Raw genomic sequence first — 25028 nt, forward strand, 5'->3', positions numbered from 1 at the left:
ACACAGAGGAGGGCCGGGATCTCTTCTCAATCATCCCAGAGTGCAGGACATGGAATAATGGGCTCAAGTTGCAGGAAGCCAGATTTTGACTGGACATCAGAGCCATACGACAATGGAACCAATTACCTAGAGAGGTAGTGGGCTCTCCGACACTGGAGGCATTCAAGAGGCAGCTGGACAGCCATCTGTCGGAAATGCTTTGATTTGGATTCCTGCATTGAGCAGGGGGTTGGACTCGATGGCCTTATAGGCCCCTTCCAACTCTACTATTCTATGATTCTGTGATTCTATGAACTCCCTCCCACCTCAGCCTGGTGCAAAAAGGGTTAGATTGCTTTGTTTTCATGTGTAGGTGTCTGCAAAAATACATGCCAATATTAATAATTCCAAATGTTTATTAATAATTGTGAAACAAAGGTAAGTCAGATCTAAAATCACTTTTGTTTTCTTCTGCCCCTTTCTTGAGTGGTGGGATTTACAGAGTCTGGATCTTCTGGAGAGGAGAGCACAGCAGTTGTACAGTGTTCTGTCTTTTTCATTACAGTCATGCATTGGAGTTATTATTAAAGAACTGCAGAAGCAATCACAGAAACAGGTCACAAGTAGCAATGTAACAGTTTAACAACTTGCAATTCTAAAAGTTGTGTCTGAATTTTTTCCAGCTAACCCCCACACTCAAAACTGTTCCTTTTTCACTCGTTATTCATCAAATAGCTGTCCAACTCTGATTTTTGGCTCCCACACAGGCAGATTAAATGCAACCTTTCCAGATACTTAAAATAATTAATAGTCCATATTACTCATCAGGCCACATTAAACAAAAGGAGAGCTACTTTGCAGAACTGAAGAGCATAAACATAAAAGATACACTCTTTGGCTTTAGAGGCACCTATATGTTATTTATCATGCTGGCCTAAAAAGCACATAATAAGACAGGCAATTTCATTGCATCAATCTATATTATATCACAAATTCAAGGCTGTCAGGAAGCAGGAGCAAGTGACATAGAGTAACACCTGCATCTTCATGTCCGTTCTTGGCCTGCTGAACCTGATGTCATGTACCCAAACACAATGGAGGCCCTTTCTTCTACTCAAATTACTTGCTGTTTGGAATCGAGTGTTGAATAACTATTTTTTAAAAAAGAATTACCCAGAGTCCAGGTGCCAGTAAAACAGTCCGAATAAACAATTCTATTTCCATAAAAGTTAAAATTCCAGGCCCAGCTGCATGCAACTGGTTCCTTTAAGAAGGATGTAGTTTATGCAAATCTCAGAGAAGATCCAGGGAATTCCTGATGCTTCAGTATCAGGAATTAGCACCATGATAACAATGAACCCTGGAAAAGAGTTGTGTTGCTTGTTTTCAATACATAAATAGTAGAACAAGGTTAAGGTTTCAACTAGTGCTTTCTGGCTCACATCCCTAAATTTATACCAAAGGGTTAGCATTATCTAAGGAAACTGCTTGTGTTCAATGTACCTTTCTATAATAAGTTAATGGTAAAATAGCTTAGTAATGATATTATTTTTTCTCTTTCCAACATCCTAATGTTGTCTACAGAGACATACTCCAATATCATGTTCATGTCAGATTTTTGACATCATAATGCCATCCATATCATCCACATAGCTTTGTACTGACATTAGTCTTGAAAACTGTGTAACAATATGAGAACCCAACGTGATGAACAATAAACTTGAGCTGTCACAAAGAATATAATAGGGAGAAAACAATTATTGCACCTGATTTGTACCTAATTTCATGATCAACTCCTGAGCATATTTCTGTTGTCATCCACAAATCACTTGAACTGATATGCCTACATACTTAATCTGGTTAACATCTTATGAAATTAATTACTTTAAAATGTATTTATTTAGCTCACTTAACTATTTCAGTTGCAATTTTCAAAAACATTAAAGTTATCAGAAGCATTAGCATTTATTTGAATCTGGCAAAGTACCTACGCTTTAAGAGCTGCTTAACCAACAGAAATTTAGCAAGTGAAACTTTTCCAAGCACAGAGGTGTAGGCTTGGAAGAAGATTCACATCCTGGATTTCTGCTTGTTGTACAGTAATTAAAGGTACAGGGACAATGGTAGAAAAATATATTGGCAGTGCTATTCACATATAGAAAGGAGCTAAATAATTATATAGCACTCCTGAACTGCTTCAGGGTATGTATACCCCAACAGTACATAAAACTTACACACAAGTGTTTATAGTCTTCTGCTTTTACAGTTTACAGCACTGTACCCTACTCTTATTAAAATAATACTTGCACAGCTAAACGGTTCAGACAGCCAAGTGACTTCAGATGCACTACTAATGTGGGAGAACAGGATGTGCACGCCTGTCCTATTTCCTGTTTCTTTGCATCCCTATCTTACCCAAAATAGGCCTTTCACAATTTTCCTCTTTCTCTAGGGTGTTGTGTATCAGGAGTTTCCACATCTCCCAGAAGGCAGAAGTTCTGCTTTGGGTAAGATGGAAATGCAAGGGAACATGAACATGTAGCACTTTATTATTGAAATTTGCATCTGAGAAGTTACTTCACTTACATTGAGCTACAGTTAGGTTAGAAATAAGAATTAGTTTTCAGAAGAGCTGGCTTCAGATGCACTTGAACACTACAACAAATTCAAAATGCAGCTCTGAGGCTTTTATATCAACCTTACTGGTTGCCAGTTTGTTCCAGGCTCAGTTTAAAGTGCAAGCACTAGGACAACTTAACAGCCTCTTCCTAGCCTGTATAGTCCTAACTACGAATGTAAAATTTCTAGAATTGTTTGAAGCTGTGAAAAAATACGAGGGTTTTTTCTACTTGTTCCCCCACCCCGTGTGTGTGTGTGTGTGTGTGTGTGTGTGTGTGTCTGTGTGTGTAGATTTGATTTATTTATTGAATTATTAAATTTGTATCCCACCCTTCCTCCCAAGGGAGCCCAAGGCAGTAAACATCCTAATGTTAAAACAGTACAATTTAAAATAAAATAAAAACATATTTAAAACATCTAAAACAATTTAGAACCATCTAAAACTTAAGAACACCTAAAAGCATTTAAAAGGAATCACATACCCTCACAGTTATCAGTTTCACAGCTGCTATGGGCAGTATCTATTATTCATCAAATGTCTCAGTAAATAGGAATGTTTTCACATTTCTTCTGAAAGTAAATAATAAGGGAGGCAGACAGACTTTACCAGGGAAGGTATTCCACAAATGGGGAACCATCACTGAGAAGGCCCGGTGGGGGGGGGGGTCAATGCTAACCAGGCAGCAGCCAGAGACGGCACCACCAATTAGGGACTCCCCTGCTGATTGTAGGACCAAAGGTGGTTGCTATACATACAATACATACTTTAAAAAAATTAAACTTAAAAGTTATTTTACTGCCTTAACATAAAATTTATAATTTATAACTTAGAATATAGAATTGTACTGTTTGGCATATTTATAAAATTTAAACCCATGAATGCCTTGTTTTGTACAAGCAAAATTATGAATACACCCAACTGTAGTCCACTTCCCTCTGTGAGTCTTGGTTAGAGCTTGGTTTTCCTCTGAAGCTCTGGTAGCAACAATAGCTCTTTTGCAGTTTCTGCCCCAGTCTCCATCTGACAATAAGCTGCTTGTTTCACAGTCTCTAGCAAATATTTGTGTCAACAGTCCTTTGAGGAGAGAGTTAAAAGTTTGAATACAAGATAGAGGTGAGATCAAAAAGGCAACCAAACAGAATACTTGCTTCTAGACCTCCAAACTGAATAAAGGTCACCAGAAGAAGGCAAGCAGCTATTTAAAAGCAATAAAATTCTTGTATGTTCTCTCTTGAAGATGGCAACACTCTCTTGGTGCAAAAAAAATTGGATTTGAGTGTTGCGTTATTCTCTGAAACTTTAGATCATCTTACACTAAAAAAATCAAAAGTACTTTTTCTCTTACTAAAAGAGAAAGGGTGAGATCCAACTAAGTCATACAGAGTAGATCTATTGAAATCAATGGCCTTAAGCCAAAATGTTTCATATGCCCCCCCCCAATCCTTTTCTGCATTTTTTAAAAAGGTCTTTAGGGTATATTTTTCTGATCTCCATTTCCTCCCCATGCCTTCACATTTCTATTCAAAAACTGAGAGAAACCAAAACTGGCAAATTCATCCATCCTTACCTGGAAGTAAGTCCTTTGAATTTAATGGGGTTTATTCCCAGATAAATGGGATTAAGATTGCAGCTTCTCACTATAATAAGAATTATATGGAGCTGCAGTTGAAGCACCAGGTCTGTCCTAATAGCTTTAATGAAACAAATACAACTAAAAGACCACCTCCTTCCCTACAGACCCTCTCCAGTATTGATATCAGCAGAAGGGGCCCTTTTGGTAATTCCACCATCCTCAGAAGCTTGGGATGTGGTGGTGGCCCAGGAGAGGGCATTCTCTGTGGCAGCCCTTAAGCTGTGGAACTCCCTCCCAACCGAGGAGCATCTGGCAACCTCACTGTACTGCTTTAGAAAAATGCTGAAGATGCACCTCTTTACCTTGGCCTTTGATACCCGAGACATATTTTTAGAATCCACCCTATTTTGTGATTCTAGTTGTTTTTAATTGTTTTAACACTGTATTTTAAGGTTGTTGTAATTCGCACTGGGAACTCTGGGTGAAGGGCAGGCAATAAATGATGATGATGATGATAATAATATGTAAAACATTTAGGGGGGAAAGGTCAAGATTATTCCTTCTTCCAGTGTTGATGCATAAGATCTCCAAAGGCCACTGCTGCATAACAGGTGATTACCATTATAGGAACTTATCTGATAGCAGCAAAGAGGAAGCAAAGAATTTCTTGATCTGGGAACTGACAACACACACACATACACCATTTTTAATATATATATATATATATATATATATGGCACATAAAATTCACATGTCATGTTTTAGTGTATGTGGAGGGTATTTACCAAATATAAGTCAAACATTTTAAACCAGATCTAAATCCAGAAAATCCACATTATTTCATTCATGAATAACTTCCCATGAGGTATCCCAAAGTGATTTACAATGTAACAATATATATAAAATAAGTACCTATATAAAAACAACTTAATTAATTTAATAAAAATAATATTCAGTTAAACAATTGCAATTAAAACAAAATATAATATAGAAACTGTTTAAAACAACAGTACGTGCATCTTATGTTGATGCTGGGGCAGCCTAATTGTGTAGACCCCCTGTGCATCTACATGTGTAGGCTTCCGCATCTCAGCTGTCCACAGTTAACATGTGGAGGAGAGAGGGGCATGGGAGTGGCTAGGGAGCTATGCAATCGTGGAGTCAAGTCTAGTGGCATGGCTTCATTGACCTTTCAATGCGTAGACCACTGTCACATGATTAATGAAGCAAACTTGGGTATCTTTGAAAGGTGATCAGACAAATTCAAGGAAAATATGAACAAAAATGGCTACTAGCCATGATAGCTATGTACTGCCTCTCCAGCATCTCTGAATAACAGTTGCTGGGATTCACAAGTAAGAAGAGTGCTATTGCACTCAGGTCCTGTTTAAAGGCTTCCCATAGGCATCTGGTTGGTCACCTTGAGAACAAAATGCTGGACTAGATGGTCATTTGATCTGATCCAGCAGGGCTTGTCTTATGTTCAAGGGGAATACAATTCTCCTGTGTTTTCAACAAGAAGTAATCCTTCTCTCTGTGGTGAACAGAAGGATCCTTCTCAAAGTGGGGGGAGGTAAAGAGTGGGGTGCCGCAGGCTCAGTCCTGGGTCCAGTGTTCTTCAACATTTTTATTAATGTCTTGGATGAGTAGGTACAGGGAATGCTTATCAAATCTGCATATAATACAAAACTGGGAGAGATAGCTAATACCCTGCAAGACAAAACAAAATTAAAAGTGATCTTGATAGGCTGGAGCATTGGGCTGAAAATAACAGAATGAAATTTAACAATTGTAAGTGCAAAGGATAAGTTCTATATTTAGGAAAAAGAAACCAAATATAAGATAAGGAATACTTGGCTCAGCAATACTACATGCAAGAAGGATCTTGGAATTGTTGTTAATCAAGCTGAACATGAGCCAACAGTGCAATGTGGCTGTAAAAAAGGCAAATGCTATTTTAGGCTGTAATAACAGAAGTATAGTTTCCAAATTATACGAAGCACTAGTTCCCCTCTATTCAGCACTGGTTAGGCCTCATCTTAAGTACTGCATCTAATTCTGGACACTGCACTTTAAGAAGGATGCAGGAAAACTGGAACAGGTGCAGAGGAGGGCAACAAGGATGATCAGGGGACTGGAAACAAGGCCCTATGAGGAGAGACTGAAATAACTGGGCATTGTGTAGCTTTGAAAAGAGAAGACTAAGGGGAGACATGATAGCACTCTTCAAGGACTTGAAAGGTTGTCACACAGAGGAGGGCCAGGATCTCTTCCCAATCATCAGAGTGCAGGATATGGAATAATGGGCTCCAGTTGCAGGAAGCCAGATTTTGAATGAACATCAAGAAAAACTTCCTAACTGTTAGAGCGTTACACCAATGGAACCAATTACCTAGGGAGGTGGTGGGCTCTCCAACACTGGAGACATTCAAGAGGCAGCTGGGACAGCCACTTGTCAGGTATGTTTTAAGTTGGATTCCTGCACTGAGCAGGGGGTTGGACTTGATGGCCTTATAGGCCCCTTCCAACTCTACTATTCTATAAGCAGACCTTGTACTAGTAAAATTCACATCAGCATTCAGCATATTTGAATTTTCTCCTTCCAAGCCAAGTCTGAACCTTTTCTTCCTCCAATTTTTACTCTTCTCTCAGAGCGCTTACCTTTAACAGAGCGGTAATTAACACTGTATGCATGTAGGCACTGTATTTGGAACGCTGGTTCTCTCATGAGTCCAAGCAGTAACGAGATTTTTACCACACATCAGATGCAGATGTATAGTAAAATAGCTATGTGCAGGATTAACTTTGATCCAAGTTCTGGTCTAGTCCCCTTCTCTCTTTCCCCCAGGTTTTCACTGTCACATCACCTCCTATGGGGGGAAAAAACCTTGGGAGTGATCTGTTGGAGAGACAATATTCCTTTCCAGGGTCTGCTGGCCAAAGTCTTAGAAGTCTGCTCTTCTCTCTCACCCCACATGAACACTTTTGCTTCCACAACACAATTTGTTACAGTACATTTGCCTTGCTTACCTATTTAATTAGTAAAGATCCAGGTTTGTTCCAAACATTTTCTGCTATGCTAAGTTTATTTCCTTGCTTTGATCCATGTACATAACAGCACGGGGAGGGGGGGGTTGCATCATTTTGCTTTAAAAATCCCATCTTGTATATTATTAGAAAAATGCTTCTTGTTACTATGGCAACAAACACAGGCTGGTGGGGGTAGGTCATTAGAATCACCTTACGCTGCTTATCTGTCAGGTCCGACCACTTTCACTCCATAGAAGCAACTAATGCTGATTTACGCAAACTCCTTCTCCTGTCCTCTCTTTTCCCCACAGTGGCATCAATGCCAGTTCATTTTCTTTGGTTTGACCCCTTCTTTCCATCTTATATTATTGCTGTGTACTCACAGCTTTTTCATTTTTTTACCATTTCAATGGTTTTGTGTTTTGTGTTGTCATCTTGCCTATGGCATCTACATGCGCTCAAAAGAAAACTTCTACTTTCTTCCTTTTTACCCTTTTTCCTAATAGAAAACTTGGGGATGGGGGACAGAGGGAAAACATGCCAGCAGTATGGCAATGAAAGGTCACCTGCAGGGAAGGTAGGCATTTCTGTGTATTCAGGAGACTCCCCAGGAATGCAGAAAAACATTACTTGGTTGTTATTTTTTTAAAAAAGAAAGAAATCCAGAGGACAAAAATCTGCATAAACAAGGGTATCCTGTAGGGCATGACTTTAGAAACAGTAAAAAGCCCTGGCATTATTAAAATGGGGTGAGGATGGAATTTATTTAATATTTGATTTATATCCCGCCTTTCCTCCCAGCAGGAGCCCAGGGCGGCAAACAGAAACGCTAAAAACACTTTAAAACATCATAAAAAGATCTTAAAATACATTAAAACAAAATAATGTTAAAAACATTTTTTTAAAAAGCTTTAAAAACATCGTTTAAAAAGGGTTAAAAACATATGACCAGAGTCAGACAGTTGCATTCTGGTCCGATGGGATCAGTTTCAGCCTCTTCCTTCTGAGGAAGTGGACAAGGTGCTCTCTACTGTGAAGCCAACCACCTGTCTGCTGGACCCTTTCCCATCTTGGCTCATTATGAGCTGTAAAGAGAGACTGGGCGAAGGGATCAAGGCAATGGTAAATGCATCCTTGGAGGAGGGTACAATGCCATTAGCCCTCAAGGAGGCAGTAATAAAGCCCATCTTGAAAAAGTCCTCCTTGGATCCCCATGTGTTGGACAACTTCCGCCCAGTCTCAAATTTACCATTCTTGGGCAAGGTGATTGAGCGAGTGGTGGCAAAACAGCTACAGAGACACTTGGATGAAACAGATTATCTAGACCCATTCCAATCGGGTTTCAGGACTGGACATGGAACTGAAACAGCCTTGGTCGTCCTGGTGGATGATATGAGGAGGGCATTGGATAGGGGAGAATATACCTTCCTTGTCCTCCTGGACCTCTCAGCGGCTTTTGATACCGTCGACCATGGTATCCTTTTAGATCGCCTAGAGGGATTGGGAATAGGGGGCACTGTTTTACGATGGCTCCGTTCCTATCTCTCAGACAGGCAACAACGGGTAGCATTAGGGGATGAGGTTTCAGACCCTTGACCTCTCAATTGTGGAGTGCCGCAGGGTTCTATCCTCTCCCCTATGCTATTTAACATCTATGTAAAGCCACTGGGGGGCATCATCAGGAGATTTGGGTTGCAGTGTCACCAATATGCGGATGACACTGAGCTCTATCTCTCGTTTAAGTCCTCACCAGAGTTGGCTGTGGATACCATGCCCAAGTGCCTGGAATCCGTAAGTGAATGGATGGGAAGGAATAGGCTGAAACTGAACCCCGATAAGACCGAGGTATTACTCGTGGGAGACAGGAGAAGGTTGGGCGATATAGACCTGGTGTTGAATGGGGTACAGTTGCCCCTGAAAGACCAGGTTCGCAGCCTTGGGGTCATTCTTGACTCCCAGCTGTCCATGGAGGCTCAGGTTTCGGCAGTGAGCCGGGCAGCTTGGTATCAACTTCATCTGATACGGAGACTGCAACCCTACCTTCCTTCCCACCTGCTCCCACGTGTGATACATGCCCTGGTCTCCTCTCACTTAGACTACTGTAATGCGCTCTACGTGGGGTTACCCTTGAAAACGGTCCGGAAATTACAACTGATACAGAATGCGGCGGCTCGTTTGATTAAGAACAGCTGCCGTTGTGATCATATCACTCCGGTGTTAGAAGATCTACACTGGCTGCACTAGGCCCAATTCAAGGTGTTGGTATTGACCTTTAAAGCCCTATACGGTTTCGGCCCAGTTTATTTGAAGGAGCGCCTCCAGCATCACCAATTATGCCGCCTGACAAGATCAGCCACGCAAGACCTTCTCTCGGTCCCGCCGGTCAAAACAGCAAGGCTGGTCTGGACCAGAGAGAGGGCATTTTCGATTGTGGCCCCCACCCTCTGGAATTCCCTTCCTTTCGATCTGCATCATGCCCCCTCCCTGGCAGTTTTCCGCTGAGCATTGAAGACCTGCCTATTCAGGCAGGCCTACAATATCTTAGGGGTGAGTTAGTTTTAATGTTGTTTTAACTGGAAGAGGGATTTAGATAACTATTCATTGTGTTCCTCTTGTTTTTATATTGTATTTTCTTATGTTGTTGTTCGTCGCCTAGAGTGGCCGTTTATTTGGCCAGATAGGCGACTCAAAAATAAAAGTTTATTATTATTTATTATATATTATTAAAGAAAAGATATTAAAAGCAATTCTAACACAGATGCAGCCTGGGATAGGTCTCAACTTAAAAGGCTTGTTGAAAAAGGAAAGCCTTCAAAAGGCGCCGAAAAGATAGCAGAGACGGCGCAGAGAATTGGCAGCTCAGAGACAGTTGATTACAGATAGAGGTAAACACTGCAGCTACTTGTTCCAAACTGCTGTAGATTTGGCTCAATTATAGCCAAACCATGGCTAAGAATGAAGGTGTGGGTTCTCAGAGAGCAGATTACAGCTGCTGTACTCCTCCATTAGTCCTCCTGCCGCCACACAACCTGAAGTGAGGCAAACCACAAGCCTGGGATTAGACAACATTCTAAGGCAAACCGCAGTTTAACTCACGGCAGTGCAGCAGCAGCAGGAGTGGAGGGGAAGCGCTGCGATCAACCCGTGCTAAGAATCTGCACTAAGCCATGATTTGGCATCGTATTACATGCAAACCATGCTATTGGGAGAGAAAGGAGGGTTGGAAAAGAACTGCAGACCAACTTCTGATACTGAGTGGGTGAAACACAGCAGCCAAGTGATATAAAACAGGCTGTATTCTACAGGGAAGAATGAAAAATCACTAAAAGAGAAAGCAAAATGTTTAAAGGAATACATATGAGAACATTGTACATCTAAGGAAAGAAGAATGGAAAGAAAAAAGGCCCTGGCAGCTAGAATACCATAGACAGGATGTCCATATGCAGAGAACAGCAATTAGTTCACATGAACTAATTGGTTCACATGACACGATTAAGTCAAACTATGGTTTAACCTGACTGTCCTGGAGAAGAGCTCACAGTCATGTTGCTCCTCAAGATCCTTTTTTCTGCCACACCATGCTGAGCTAACTCAAGGTTTGGTTTAGTATGTCATGCAAACTGGGACTCATGGTTAAGCTCTCTTCTCACTAGCCATAAGCAAGGTTTGCCATTGTGCTGTTTTTCTCATGCTATCTTTTATTACTTATTAGTATTATTTATTTATTAATGATATTTATTAGTCACTTTTTTCCAAAATGCAACTCAAAGCGACTTACAAAAGAAAATCTCAAAAACGTATACAGAATAAAGATAACAGTACAAAAGCATACCAAGCAAAACTCAATACAATAAATAGAGCAATACGATAAAAATCGCAACACACAATACAACTCAAATACAGGTTTTCTGCTATCCCCCTCCTGTCCCCAAACCTCAGAACCTACTAGTTCAGCCATTTTATCCATTTTTGTTTTAGCAATTTATTGCACTAGTGATGATTGTTGGTCCCATGTGTTGGTCCCATGTGTGGACAAAAAGGTTAAAAATATTTTAATAAAGTAAAAATTAAACAGATCATCTGCAGTCCATCACCAAGGTCATTTCACCAAGTTCTTCGTAGAATGATAAGGATTATGAAGTACTGAATACAATAAGGGCACATCTTTTATGAGTTTGTAAAGATCAAAATTACTTGATGATCTGCACTTTTATGTATGTGCTGTGAAGAATTCTTGTACTATATGGTTGTAAACCGCTTTGAGAGACATTTTTGCCCAAAAAGCAGTCTAAAAATACGTTAAATACATAAATAAAAAAGGACTTGATTTCAAATATGTGCTCCTTGGATCCCAGTCTTATTCCATACATCCATCTCTATTTCAAATTATGTTCTAGTTCCTCAGTTGCCATAATGGGCATGCCATATATGGATCAACGGCCTAAAGCCACTGCACAAAGAAAGTGTCACTGTTTAAAAATTTTCCTCAAAGATGCACTTCTTTGATGTAGCTTAGATAAAAAGAAGCTAGTAGTCTATATATTGATTCAGCAAATTAGCTCACTTACTGAACTGTACATCTGCCCGAGTTGGGGTTGCAAAGATGCTGAAAATGAAGCTGATTATCTGTTTGAAATTTGTTCTTGAAAGACATCCAGACTTAAAGTAGGCAGAGAAATACGTTTCATGAAACCACTATCCATGGGTGAAATAGAATACAATCTTTGGGGCTCCACAAAGCTCTTGTTCCAGCAGGAATAAAAAGCAGAGAGCCATGAAATAAAAGAATAAAGCATTCAACACAAGTTCACATTCTGCTTTTTTATCTATGCTGACTACCGATGTATCATGGCAAAAGACCATAAATTTGGCTCTGTAGACAAATCTTTCAGTAAACATGCAGACTATTATTTTGAAAGATGAGGAAAACACTTTTTCAAATTATTTATTATTATTATTTTCATTTTCATTTCCTAGGATACCAGGGCAGTTTACAAAATATTCCGATAAAAGCATACATACAAACAGTATTATAAAACACAGTCATAACAATTTCAACACAGCAGCAGACCAGATACTGGCTGTTGGGCTCCACATATCGCCTATCTGCCAAAGACATCGAGGAAGAGATGCATCTTCAGTTGACAAAGGGGGACACCTAAACATCCGAAAGAAGGGAGCTACACATCCAGAGAAGAGAGCTGCCACAACAGGGTGGGGATGCCCATCCCATGGCATTGCACAGTATGCTACGCTCATTGACAGGACTATAAGCAAAGCCCACATACACAGAGATCTCAAGGCTCAGGCTGGCATATATTGGGAGACTTAACAATACAAAGAACAATAAGAATACTAAGATTAATGCTGTTTTATGTTTTATAGTTGTACACTGCCCTGATAATTTATTATATGACAGTATATAAAAAAACTTTTATAAATAAATATAATAAAGATCACCCACAAAAGTGTAGAGGGTATTGTTCATTTTATTTTATTTTCTCAAATTTATAAGCCACCCCTTATCAGGTGGTGCCAGGATGCTGTTGCTACTGCTGCTGTTAAATTTTAATCCCTAATTCTTTTAAGCCTGGGTGATTTTTCATGTTAAGTAGGAGAAGGAAAGCAAGGCTAGGGACTGGGAGGGCGAGAGAGCTATTCTGTGCCACACCTCAAAAAAGAAAGCCCTTTTCTCCCAGCTGTTCCTTCTGCTGCTTCCTGCCCAGTCCCTGAACAGTATGGTGTATCAATTTAAGCTTCTCTCATACAAAACAGAACTCAAGCAGCATAAATGTGTTAGCTGAAGACATTCTAAATGGATTCTGATTGGTCCAGGGACACAAATCAGAGTAAAACTGGTGGGAATATTTCCCCCAAAATAGGGGGTGGGATGCTTGCAGTGCTGCCCTGGGGTCCTTCTGAGAGGAAGGTGGGATATAAAATTAACAAATATAATATATAATAAATAATACTTAGTTGTGGGAGCTGATCTGGAATGAACCACTTTATGCATATTGCAGCACATAACTGTGTCCTGATTGGCTAGGCATTTCCAGTCTGAAGGAAAAAAGGCGATTTGGAGGATCAATGGGCCTTGTCACCCTGCACAAATTTATATGGGAAATTGCTTGGGGGGTGGTGGCACTAGTTCCCGCTCCCCCGCTCTTCTTCCGGAAAATTATGGGAGTGGGGACCGGCTAAATTGACTAAATACAGTCATCAAGGAAGAAGATAGGCAGAGAATGGATGATTATAGCGATAAAGAAGGGGAGAGTGAGAGTGGGCTCAAGCTCTGGGTGAACTAGGAGCTGCTGGATAGGACTGGCTGCTATTGGTGGGTTTTTATGAATTGTATGCTTTTATATGCTTTTGTACAAATGTGTTAGTATTAGAATGTATTGTAATGCATTTATGTTTTAAAATTTGTAGGTTGCTTGGGGACCTCTGTGTGACAAGTCTAACAAGAGGGATGGGTCTGCAGAGCCTTTCCAATAGTTCTGCTGGAAGACCAACAACTTTTGTCACTTCTTCTTGATTTTTTTTTCATTTTAGCTGGTCATTACAAAAATTCTGAAATTGGTCGTAGGTGCAGAACGCTCCAGGAGACTCCAAGCTCTGCAGTAGTGCCACCTCATCTATCTCTCCTGCAGACACCAGCTGCCCCTCAGCTCTCATTACATGAATTCTCTAATTAAGGAACAATGTTTAAGGCTGCAACTCTAACCCCACTTACCTAGAAGTAAGCCCCACTGAATTCAATAGGACTTACTTCTGAGCAGACATGGCCAGGATTGCTTTTTTCCTCTTTGTTCCCAATTCTTTGTGCTGTGTCTTTTAGATTGTAAGCCTGAGAGCAGGGGCTGTCTCATCACTGACATTTGTGAGTTGCTCTGGGAGCTTTTTTTTTTTTTTTGGCTGAAGATTGGGACAAAAATGCTTTAAATATTTTTTTTAAAAAAAACAACCACCCAATGCCTGCACGTATTGATGTTAGTACACCACAATTCTTGAAAGGATCACCCTGCTAGTTTGCCAGGACTAAAAACTAACAGTTTCTTCCTACTGATCAGCTCTAGAGTATCTAGTAGGTGCAAAATACACCTTGCACATTGCCATAACTCATGGTTCAATATTATTGAACTGTTAGTGTTGTGCTGGTAACATAAGTGAGCTCCTGTGTCAGACAGATCCCCCAGTGGTCAGAAAGTTACACCAATATTTATCAGAACCCTTAGTCAGCACTGCCAAGGATGGGGATGTAACAAATTTAGACAACGTTCCAACAGATTTTCTGCTATGATAACATACACACACATGGAATTATGACATTAAAATGCATTTTGCTTGAATTCTCAGTCATTCTTACAACCCTGTAAGACACATTAGTAGTATGATCCCCATATTGCATATTTGGGCAAAGGGGAACACTGAAGCTGAGAGTGGCTTGCCTAAGGCCATCTAATGCATTCAAGACTGAGGAAAGATCTGGGAGCTCTGTTGCTCTCAAATGCCTTCAGCAGCTCATTGAATAGGAACAGGAAGGGCCAAGATGGGTAAGCACCTGGCTTGTTTGTATCAGGGGTGAGCAGTGGTGGCTAGTGCCCATTGTGACTACTAGGGCAGAACCCAAGGAGATTGACAGCAGGTGGAGCCAGAGCCAATCACAGGCACAGCAACCCCATGACTGGTTGCAGGAAGGCAGGCAGGTAGGGATCAGCTTCCACTGGCAGTGGGGAAACCTTTTTACACTTCCTTCTGAGGAACCATCTGGTGGCCACATGCCAGTGATGGGCAGGGCCAGAGGCAAAAGTGGGCAGAAAAGGATCTAACTCTTGCCGTTGTATAATAGGCTTCATTCCAGGCATGCAAAAATAAGAGGTTTCTATACATACAACAAACAAATCTCCATTTGAGGAATTAAATGTTCAAGGACTCATTCCAGCAGTCAAAAACACTTTAGGAGAGAATTGAGTAGGGCTGGTGAGAGGCATGGCTTGGGGAGGGGGAATGGCATAGAGAGAGTCTTGAGGGCCAGATAGAGAAGCCTGGGGGGTACACTTGGCCCCTGGGCCTGAGGTTCCCCAACCCTGGTTTATTATATGTTTTGTGCAGCAAAATTCTTTTGATCTTTCAAGGAATGTCTCATTAGGTTGCCAGCCAGAAAGACTAATGGTTGTACTCAACATAGCACGAATGTAATCTAGCACTAGGGCAAAAAGTTAGCTGAATACTGTTCTAACAGTCTGAAGTGAGCACAGCTTTGTGCACCAATGGAGCTGCCGCTCTGCCATTGCAGTTCTGCAAAATATCTGGATAATAAGGCAAGAACATACCACAGCTATGTTCATGGAAGTTATAAGTTCAGTGGGTCACAAGCATTTGTAACTGAGTTCTGCATTGCAACTGAGCTGAGTAGCCAACCAATATTCTCTAGAATCACTCTGATGCCACAGAAGCAGCTTTTTCTTCCCAGTGAGAGCTCAGATGTTTTCATAGCAAACTAGCAAAGACTCATTCAAGTGAAACCACGTATATAATAGCAACAGGTATCTTGAGACAAAGCAGCTTGTACTGGCAGCCATTGCAGTGTCAAACATTGCTCCTCTTGGCATTGGACAACAACAGCTGATCCATAAGGAACAAAAGCATACAATATCTACACCAGCAGAAAATGAGTTTCACTCACCAATTCACAGGCAGATCATAGCATAAGTTCATTTCAAAACAGAGCAGAATTGAAGGATTTGTAGTGTAGATTATCAGCAACAGCCACTTGAAAAAAAACTTCTAGGGTGTGAAGGAGACTTCTTAGCATGAAGTCCTCACTAGTGTTACCCATGGTATTTTGCCTAACAAAATGAGCAAGGTGAGGTAGTGCTGCTATACCCTATAGTTTCATATACAGTAGGGCCCCGCTTATACAGCGGGTTAGGGACCAGGCCCCGGCGTAAAGTGGAAATCGCCATAAAGCAGAACCCATTGACTATAATGGGCCGCATCGCGCAAAAATGTCGCAAAATGTCACAAAAGTGCAAAATCGGCTTTAAAATGGGGAATTTCCCCTAATTGAAAGCCACTGCATCAGCGGAACACCGCAAGACGGAACGCCGGTAAGCAGGGCCCTACTATACTATTAATTTAGCCCAAGACAGATCCAGCGCAAGATTAATTATCTGCCTGCTCTTCAAGTCTGACACAGACTGGCACTTTCAAAAGCTTCTCAGTCCAAACTAGGAGTGAGAGAGGCATATTGTTCTTGTAATATGATTGCAATGTCTTTGTAAAACAAGCCGATGGCCCTTTTGCTTCTCACTTGCCATAGCTTCCTCCATTTTTTGCACCAACTGAAATGACCTCACACACACATAATGTAAAGTGGAGAACCTGCTTTCAATTCATGTAAATCTTCCATTTTCTGAAGTATATTATCTATCAGTTAATTAATTAAATACCCCACATTGTCCTGTCCAAAACCAGAGATGCACATTGGAATCAGGACCTACGGATCTTTCAGATACTTTCAGATTAGAGAAATAAAATTTGAGCTATGCTGATATTTTCAATATGTTATATACTGAAATGGAGCAACAAATAAATAAAATAAATAAATATGAGTTCAGGAAAGCTAATTATCTGAACAGTTATGTAGTAAGAAGCAAGCCCCACTGAGTTCAATGAGGCCCAGTACCAATTAAGGTGTCCTAGGACTGCAAATTGCGTAGTGATGTATACCAATATCTAAATGTATTTCCACTCCTTAATTACATTACACAAATGTTTATTTTTCTGATTATTTCTCTAAAAATTATGAATTTCTTATGTTCTAAAGGATAATGCTGACAGCCTAATATGCTATTTTTAGACCAGGATAATAAAATGTGCCTTTGTTTACTATAATGTTAAAGGTTTCTAACTCTAACCCTAACCCTATTTAGATACCTTTGGATGTAACTTGTAATCCCATCAAGCTCTGAGTAATTATTGTCTCAATAAATTCACATTACTGCATTAAGAATATGAAATCTACCATGTTTAAATTAAAAGATAAAACTATTATTGTGGCATATTTTTGAAATGTAAAAGTAAAACTAATGAAATGGACTGCCTTCAAGTCGATTCTGACTTATGGCGACCCTATGAATAGGGTTTTCATGATAAGCAGTATTCAGAGGGGGTCTACCATTGCATCCCTCTGAGGCTGAGAGGCAGTGATTGGCCTAAGGTCACCCAGTGAGCTTCATGGCTGTGTGGGGATTCAAACCATGATCTCCCAGGTCATAGTCCAACACTCTAACCACTACACCACACTGGCCCTCTAATATAAAAGTAAGCTTAGGTTTAATACAAAATTTATTGCACACTACATACACTATATTGCATAAAGAAATTTATTTCATAATGCTGTTGATTGTCTTCCAACCCCCAACCCCCCAAAAAACCAGTACACCTGTTTTATGCTCAAAATGTATATTTGTGATGATGGAAATTATATTTGGATCGTAAACTGTTACCAACACAATAAAGATATGAGGCCCACTGCTACAGCTGCATCACTCACTCTTGATTCAAGGCAAATGGAAAACTCGGGATCATCTGGGCCTATAGCGTGTTTTAAACTATTGAAAGGAAACTGAAAGGGAGGGAAGAGGGAGTTTGTTCCATAGCACTTAGTACATATACTCAGGAAAGGGAAAGGGTACTTTGCACTGTTATGCCATTTGCACCATACGAAAGTGAGCAGGTTTGACCCAAAATCTGGACTGGCAAAGGGTCAAGAAGATCAGCAACTTGCCCAGCAAATAAAAATGTTTCTTCATCTATTCAGAATCAAGACTCTAGAATCCAGGTACATTCCCTACACCTCCAAAATAGTCAGCCAGAAAGCCTAGCTGCCATTTTCTACTCCTTTTTCAATTTATTGCAACAGTAGGAAGAGAGGAGTGAATGACTGAGCATGGAAAAGGGGAACTGTATCAGTTGCTCACATTCTCCTCTGGCTCCCTTTCAAGCCATTTCCCAACTAGAAGGGACAAGACAGGGAGGGATACTCCCCATCTAAAGAGAGGAGACACCCATGTTTATGCAGCCCTTTCCATCTGGTTCTCCCCTCCTCATGATCCCTACAGTTTCAAGAGACCAGAAGGGATAAAGTGCTAATGACTACCATCAAGAGCTGAACAAGACTGAATTGCTCTGCCCAATTCACTAGCCCTAGAGGCCCTTGGAGCGAGGTACTGATTGGCAATTGCCAGCATGGCAAACCTGTTTGTATCATAAGGAGATCCAGCAGCTCAGACCCATTCGCTTACCTTACAGCAGTGTTCTTCAATGTTGGGAACCAGATGTTGTTGGACTTCTACTTCCATCATCCCCGGCAAAAAAATGAAAATGGAAATGGACTGCCTTCAAGTCGATTCCGACTTATGGCGACCGTATGAATAGGGTTTTCATGGTAAGTGGTAGTTAGAGGTGGTTTACCATTGCCTTCCTCTGAGGCTGAGAGGCAGTGACTGGCCCAAGGTCACCCAGTGAGCTTCATGGCTGTGTGGGGATTCAAACCCTGGTCTCCCAGGTTGTAGTCGAACACTCTAACCACTACACCACGAAGCTGGCGAAGCTGGCTAGGAATGATAAGAGTTGTATTTCAACAACATTTGGCGGACCAAGTTTGAAGAACACTGCCTTAGAGAATTTTGTTGGGTGTTGCTGCTTCATAAAGACACCAGGCAAGAATAGGCAGGAAATGCTTCCTGAGTAATCTTGGTTCTATATAGACACCATGTAATTTCTGGTCCTCTGTATACCATCTTTTGCAAGCCACTTTGAGAGTCTCTCGCAGCCGTAAAGCATTCTATTTTGGCAGCTGAAAAGGAATAGATGGAATCATTGGACTGACCAGGAGTTCAAATCTACTCTAAATATGCTTTCTTGCACAGAGGTTTCATGCTATTACCTTACACTGTTGCAAGGTAACACTGCTCAGTAAACACACACTTCTTCATCCCTGACATCTGAATCCAAGCAGCAAGTGAGTCTGGGAAGGAAAACACAAGGGTGAATTAAATGGCAAAAGAGCTGTCCTTGCCACCAACATATTGTGCTGGATTTATCAATGTAAAGCAGAACCAAGTTAGAGAGTTAAGAAAGCAGATAGAAGGAATAACACAGTGACAGTCACACACAGGAAATTAAAACTGAGGGAACACCAACTAGGAACTGACTCAGCATAACAGCAGAAGGCCTGAGGAAGGGAGAGTGGATGCAGGAAGGAAACAGAGCAAAGGAAGTTAATAAACAGTATTGAGCTTGTTTTATAAGACACCTGGCTGTCTCTTAATTGATAGCAATCATCTATTTCAACTTTGTGTAATTGAAATACACTATTATTATTTCTTGGATTTCTTACCTGCCTTTTAGCATAAGGTCCCAGGGCAGGTTACAAAAATAAAAAACGTTAGGGGCTGCCAGAGAGAATGCCCTCTCCTGGGCACCATCCCTGAAATTTTGAGGTTGATGGAGCTACCATGAAGGCCTTCTCTGCTGATCTTAACAACCAGGAGAATCCATAGGGAAGGAGGCAGTCTTTCAGACAGAATATAAAGTTCCAAAAAGGCTTATTACAGAACTAAAATTTATATAATTGTAAATTATAAATTTATAATTATAACAACTTAGGTCCCAAAGTCCCAAATATATGAAAGACTGCCTCCTTCCCTACAGATCCTTTCAGGTGTGAGATGAGCAAAGGGGGCCCTTTTGGTAGTTCCGCCACTCTCAGAAGATCAGGGGAGTAGCCCAGGAGAGGGCATTCTCTGTGGCAGCCCCTAAGCTGTTGAACTCCCTCCCCACCGAGGTGCATCTGGCAACTTCACTGTACAACTTTCAGAGAATGCTGAAGATGCACCTCTTTACCCTGGCCTTCAACACCTGTTTAGGATCCATCCTATTTTCTGTGATGTTTAGGTTGTTTTTAACTGTTTTTAATTATGTGTTTTGAAACTGTTGTAATTAGGGTTGCCAGGTCGATGGCCTGAGACTGATCCTGTATCTTTAGGAGAAGAGAAAGTCAGCCAAGTGCAGGTGTTCTTGCAACACGGTAATGAGAAAAACCACAAGGTGGAATTCTCCCTTCCCCCTGCATAACTTTTAAAGATACAGAAGACCTCTTGGAGGCTGGGCCTGGCAACCAAGAGGTCTTCTGTATCTTTAAAAGTTGTGCAGGGGGAAGGGAGAATTCCACCTTGTGGTTTTTCCCATTACAGAGTTGCAAGAACACCTGCACTTGGCTGACTTTCTCTTCTCCTAAAGATACAGGATCAGTCTCAGGGATTGAACCTGGCAACCCTAGTTGTAACCCACCCTGGGACCTTTGGATGAAGGGCAGATAATAAGAATAATAAATTTATTCTATAGTTCTGAAGCCTGGTCCAAGCATTCCTTCCTCTGTCCTACTTTGCAACATTCGAGATCATTCTTCCAGCAAACAGTGTTCCAAACTCCATTTTTTTCAATTATGTTTAAGGACTAGGCGCTGGCACCCTCACACACTTCACCCCTGCAGCACTATCGCTTCTGATCATGCAGAAGTTCACAGTGCCACCTGCCTGCAACCAAGCAAAATGCAGAGTGATGACTTTTTTTTAGATCTTTATGTATATAGGAAGATAGCACAGTAGACTGGCTATCAGTACAAATATTTTATACAAATCATAGGGAATGGCATGTAATTATCAGATCATTTAGTTGAAATTCTAATACAGGAGTCAAAAGATTTATTTATTTATATTCTGTCCTTCCTCCCAGAAGGAAACAATTTAGCTAAGTTTAGAATATTTGCAAAACAAAAACATTTCCAAAAACTTTAGAAAATTAATTACAGATTCAATTAAGTAGTGGTTGCAATGTTGCAACAGAATCAGATTGTGTGCTTTACTATTTTACTTTATAATTATAGTTGTTATTGCTTCCATACTTCAATTGCTGGACATGGCAAGTTATGAAATTTCTTCCAACAATATATAACACACATGGCCTTAATATATTTAGCATCTTTTTTCCTATCTCTCTGAAGTATTACTGTATTGTAGCATGACTGCAATATGTCATAACCTTATTCTTCCAGTCATTTCAAGCTGCTACTAGCATTTATTTATTTATTTATTTATTGAGCTATTTTTGCTGACATTTTTCACTGCATTTAGGAAATATCTAAATGGATATAAAATCACATTTTGAAAGATTACCAAAAAAAAGTGTCCTTTCAGAAGCCTTTCTGAAAGGGCCTCATACAGGTGGAATGGTTGGGAACACAACCACTCCACAAATCAATTAAGCCATACTTGTATTTACAGCTCAGTTATTGTATGTATTTACAGCTTTATTCCCTAATAAAGGGCAGTCCTCTATTCAAAGAGCTGTCAGAGAACCATCCTGTTTGATGAGCTGTTGGATCCAAGTTTGTTTTAAATATGAAGAATCATCAGAAGGAAGAACAGTGGTCTTGAAATTGCACATCAGCTTTTAGAACAGTAGACTGAGCAGGCACGCAGGTAATCTGGCCACAGTCATCCCACTATGATGAGATGTGCATTGTATTTCCATGTAAATTAAAAGTACTTATTTCTAAATCTGCATCTATACATAAAAGCTAGCATGTGCAAACTGCGTCCTTTTTTGCTTTTGGCAATGTGTAAGTGGACACAATAAATACTGTGCTTTTTTCATCATGAGCAGCCCTGCCAAGCAACAGGGCAATCTGCTTCAAGCAGCACAAGTAAAGGGCAAAGAAGACAAGAATTGGTGTCTGAATGGTGCAGCAAGACTTTTTAAAGTGCTGGACCTAGCAGGGATAGAGGGAAATTAAAGTCTGCTACAGGCAGCAAAATGTCTTGTGCTGGCACTGTTGTATTTTTGTGTGTGCATGTGCATATTATATCTCACTGAATTCAGTGGACTTACTCCCAAGTAAGTTTGTACAGGATTGGAACCTTAGCCTGATGCCTACTTCACACACTATGACAGTTTAAAAATACACCTAAAATGTTAAATCTGACATATCAGTACTCTCATCAGGGAGCTAGAACTGACTATGCTATCTGCACCCAGTTTCAAGCCCAGAGTGCACAAGCTATGCACCAAAGACATAAGACATGCAAGCACAGGATACTGACAGCAAATTGTGTTGTTCCTGCAGCAGTGGCTCTTTAAGGCATCTTTATTTTGGTGCTTGGTCATCCCATGACACAATGTTCTTCCTCTGGGGGCATAATATCTCTTGTCTCTTGTCCCGCTTCCTCCTACACAGCAGAAGCAACAGCTTAGACTTAACTGAGTGCTGGATTGTCTCATTTTAAAAGCATCAATAATTAAAGCTCTTGTAAGTGATAACTGTCATAAGGCCTAAGGATGAAAAGCTTGCCCCTTTTTTTTTAGACTGAACAGTGCCTAAATGTCACAATTAGCTTATTTTGAAGTTGAAATATATTTAATAATAAATGGAAACCCTCTGGTGGCATTAGCACCACGTGTATAAATAAGATATGAGAAAACCAGCATGGGTGAAATACAAAGCAGCTTAGTTTATAGGCTAAGTTTATATGACTTTGCTTCTCAGAAATATCTCTTCGGACTTTTACTGACATTTTTAGAGACTCAATCTTTCTTTTGACAAAACTGTGCTTTACTTTGTCTGCTAAATCCAGAAGAACAACACTGCCTGCTCATTTATTCATTAATGATATGTAAGCATACCTTTATGTATCAGTTTTGTCCAGGCACTTTCAAATGTCATCATCCTTAATAGCTGATATGACAAAGCAAGAAGAATGACTGGAGAGTCTCACACAATGTTAAACAAACTTGTACTGAAATTGCAGATGCCAAATAGTGTGGCTAATGCATGCCAGACACAAATATAAAATGCATGTCTGCTTTCCTATTCCTCATATAAAATAAAGCAGCAACCCTAAATAATTATTATGCTTGATCAGTAAAAGCTGTGAACCTTCTTTGGGCTTTGGAATTAGATGACTTTCCTTGAGCAAGTTAAAGTCACTTGGCAGGTTAATTCAGTGGTCGTGTCTCACTCAAAAATAGCAAGGTCACAACACTACTTTCAGAATTTCACAAAAATGCTCAATTTCCTCAACTGCCTCTTTGGTGGACAAAGAGAGCCTATCAATTTGCAACAGCAAAAATGTGTGTTGTGTTCTGAAACACTAGTAAGTGAGAAGAAACATGCTGTGCATTAAAACATTTCCACCCTATTCTGTGATTTTAAGTTGTTTTAAATTGTTTTTAATGCTGTATTTTAAAATTGTTGTACTCCACCCTGGTCCTCTGGGTGAAAGGTGGGTAATAATAATAATAATAATAATAATAATAATAATATCCTACCCTTCCACCCAGAAGGATCTCAGGATGGCAAACAAATGACAAAACACCAAAAACATCTACATAGCTTTGAAAAATGTTAAAAACAAAACATCTTAAAAATCTTTAAAACAAAATATCTTTTAATTTTTAAAAAAACTTTAAAAACATATTTTAAACATAGATGTGGACTGGAATAAGGTCTCTACTTAAAAGGCTTGTTGAAAGAGAAAGGTTTTCAGCAGGTGCCAAAAAGATAACAGAGATGGTGCCTGTTTAATATTTAAGGAGAGGGAATTCCAAAGGACAGGTAGCACAACACTAAGGGCCTGATTTCTATGATGTGTGGAACAGACCTCCTGAGAAGATGGTATTATTACCAGCTCTCTACCATTTGTTGGCTTCACATTTTCAAATGTACTTCTGTAACCATTAGGTCTAGAAACAACAGAAAAGTTAAGATTTCTCTTAAAAGTTAAGGAACAAGAGAAAAGTTAAGATTAAGTTAAGAAATTGCAACATGAACATACACACTGAGTCCACACACACATGCGCGTGCGCACGCACTCTAGGAGGGTGTGAGAAACCTCTCCATCAGGCATTCCCTGTCCTTATTTTATTAACATAAAATTATGTTGCTTGAAAACAGCTGTTAGCTCCTCAAATGCATGGCTCTTTGACTTTTTTGATGTTACACATGTGCACAACAAAGATATAATTCATATCTCAAGGGCACAAAGCAAGATAGAGTAGAATGATTCAACTTTAAGTATGCTGCGAGCATCTACATCAGATTTGGGTATCAAAGAAGTAGACTTTTAAAGAAACAAAATGTAAGAAACCTCTCAGACACCAAGCTAAATTTTATTAAGGGTATATCCCAAAGATCTGTGGTAACATGATATAAAAATTTAAAAGCAAAAGGGTTTTTTCTCCCTTTGGGCCATAAATGTGAAAAAACATTTTTTACATAAAAAGTGCTTTGCTTCCACAGCCTGAAAGCATCTAAGAGGAAAACTGAAAAGATGGAAAGGAAATTGCTGTGCACAATTGTTTTATATTTATTTTCAGTAACTTGGGGAAGGTTTTCTTAAAAATAGGCATTTATATAGACTAGACAAGAAAAATTGTAAATAGCATTGCTCACTGTAGTTGTGAACTTGTGAATTCATAAATGAATCCTTAGGTTGGTGGTTAGATATTAAAGGAATAATAAAAATTTGATCAAATTCAGTTAACGCTTCATAATTTCTTGGAACAATAAGCAACAAACCTTTGTAAATTCCTTTTCTTTTCTTTTTACTGGCTGTTTTGAAATGAGAAAAAAAGACTACAGGAGCAAGGAATTTCTATTTGAGTATAAAATATTGTGCCTACGGAAAAATAGCCTCCTATATTATGTTGCCAAGAGACACTTCTTCTTCAGTACTACTAGATAAATACAATGACAATGAT

The 25028-nt window shown here is 39.9% G+C and overlaps 1 protein-coding gene and 1 long non-coding RNA gene across 5 annotated transcripts in view; both read right to left on the reverse strand.

Moving 5' to 3' along the window:
• Positions 1 to 25028, reverse strand: part of GRIA4 (glutamate ionotropic receptor AMPA type subunit 4) — a 380787-nt gene that overhangs the window by 263714 nt on the left and 92045 nt on the right. The gene's annotated exons all lie outside the window — the stretch shown is intronic.
• LOC133385515 (uncharacterized) lies at positions 378 to 23120 on the reverse strand. Its single transcript, XR_009762896.1, has 4 exons — positions 22953 to 23120; positions 22373 to 22498; positions 19156 to 19236; positions 378 to 571 (listed from the first exon to the last, which is right to left on the reverse strand). It is a non-coding gene; the product is annotated as an uncharacterized LOC133385515 (long non-coding RNA).

Source organism: Rhineura floridana, chromosome 5 (assembly GCF_030035675.1).
Source record: "Rhineura floridana isolate rRhiFlo1 chromosome 5, rRhiFlo1.hap2, whole genome shotgun sequence".
NCBI classification, from domain to species: Eukaryota; Metazoa; Chordata; class Lepidosauria; order Squamata; family Rhineuridae; genus Rhineura; species Rhineura floridana.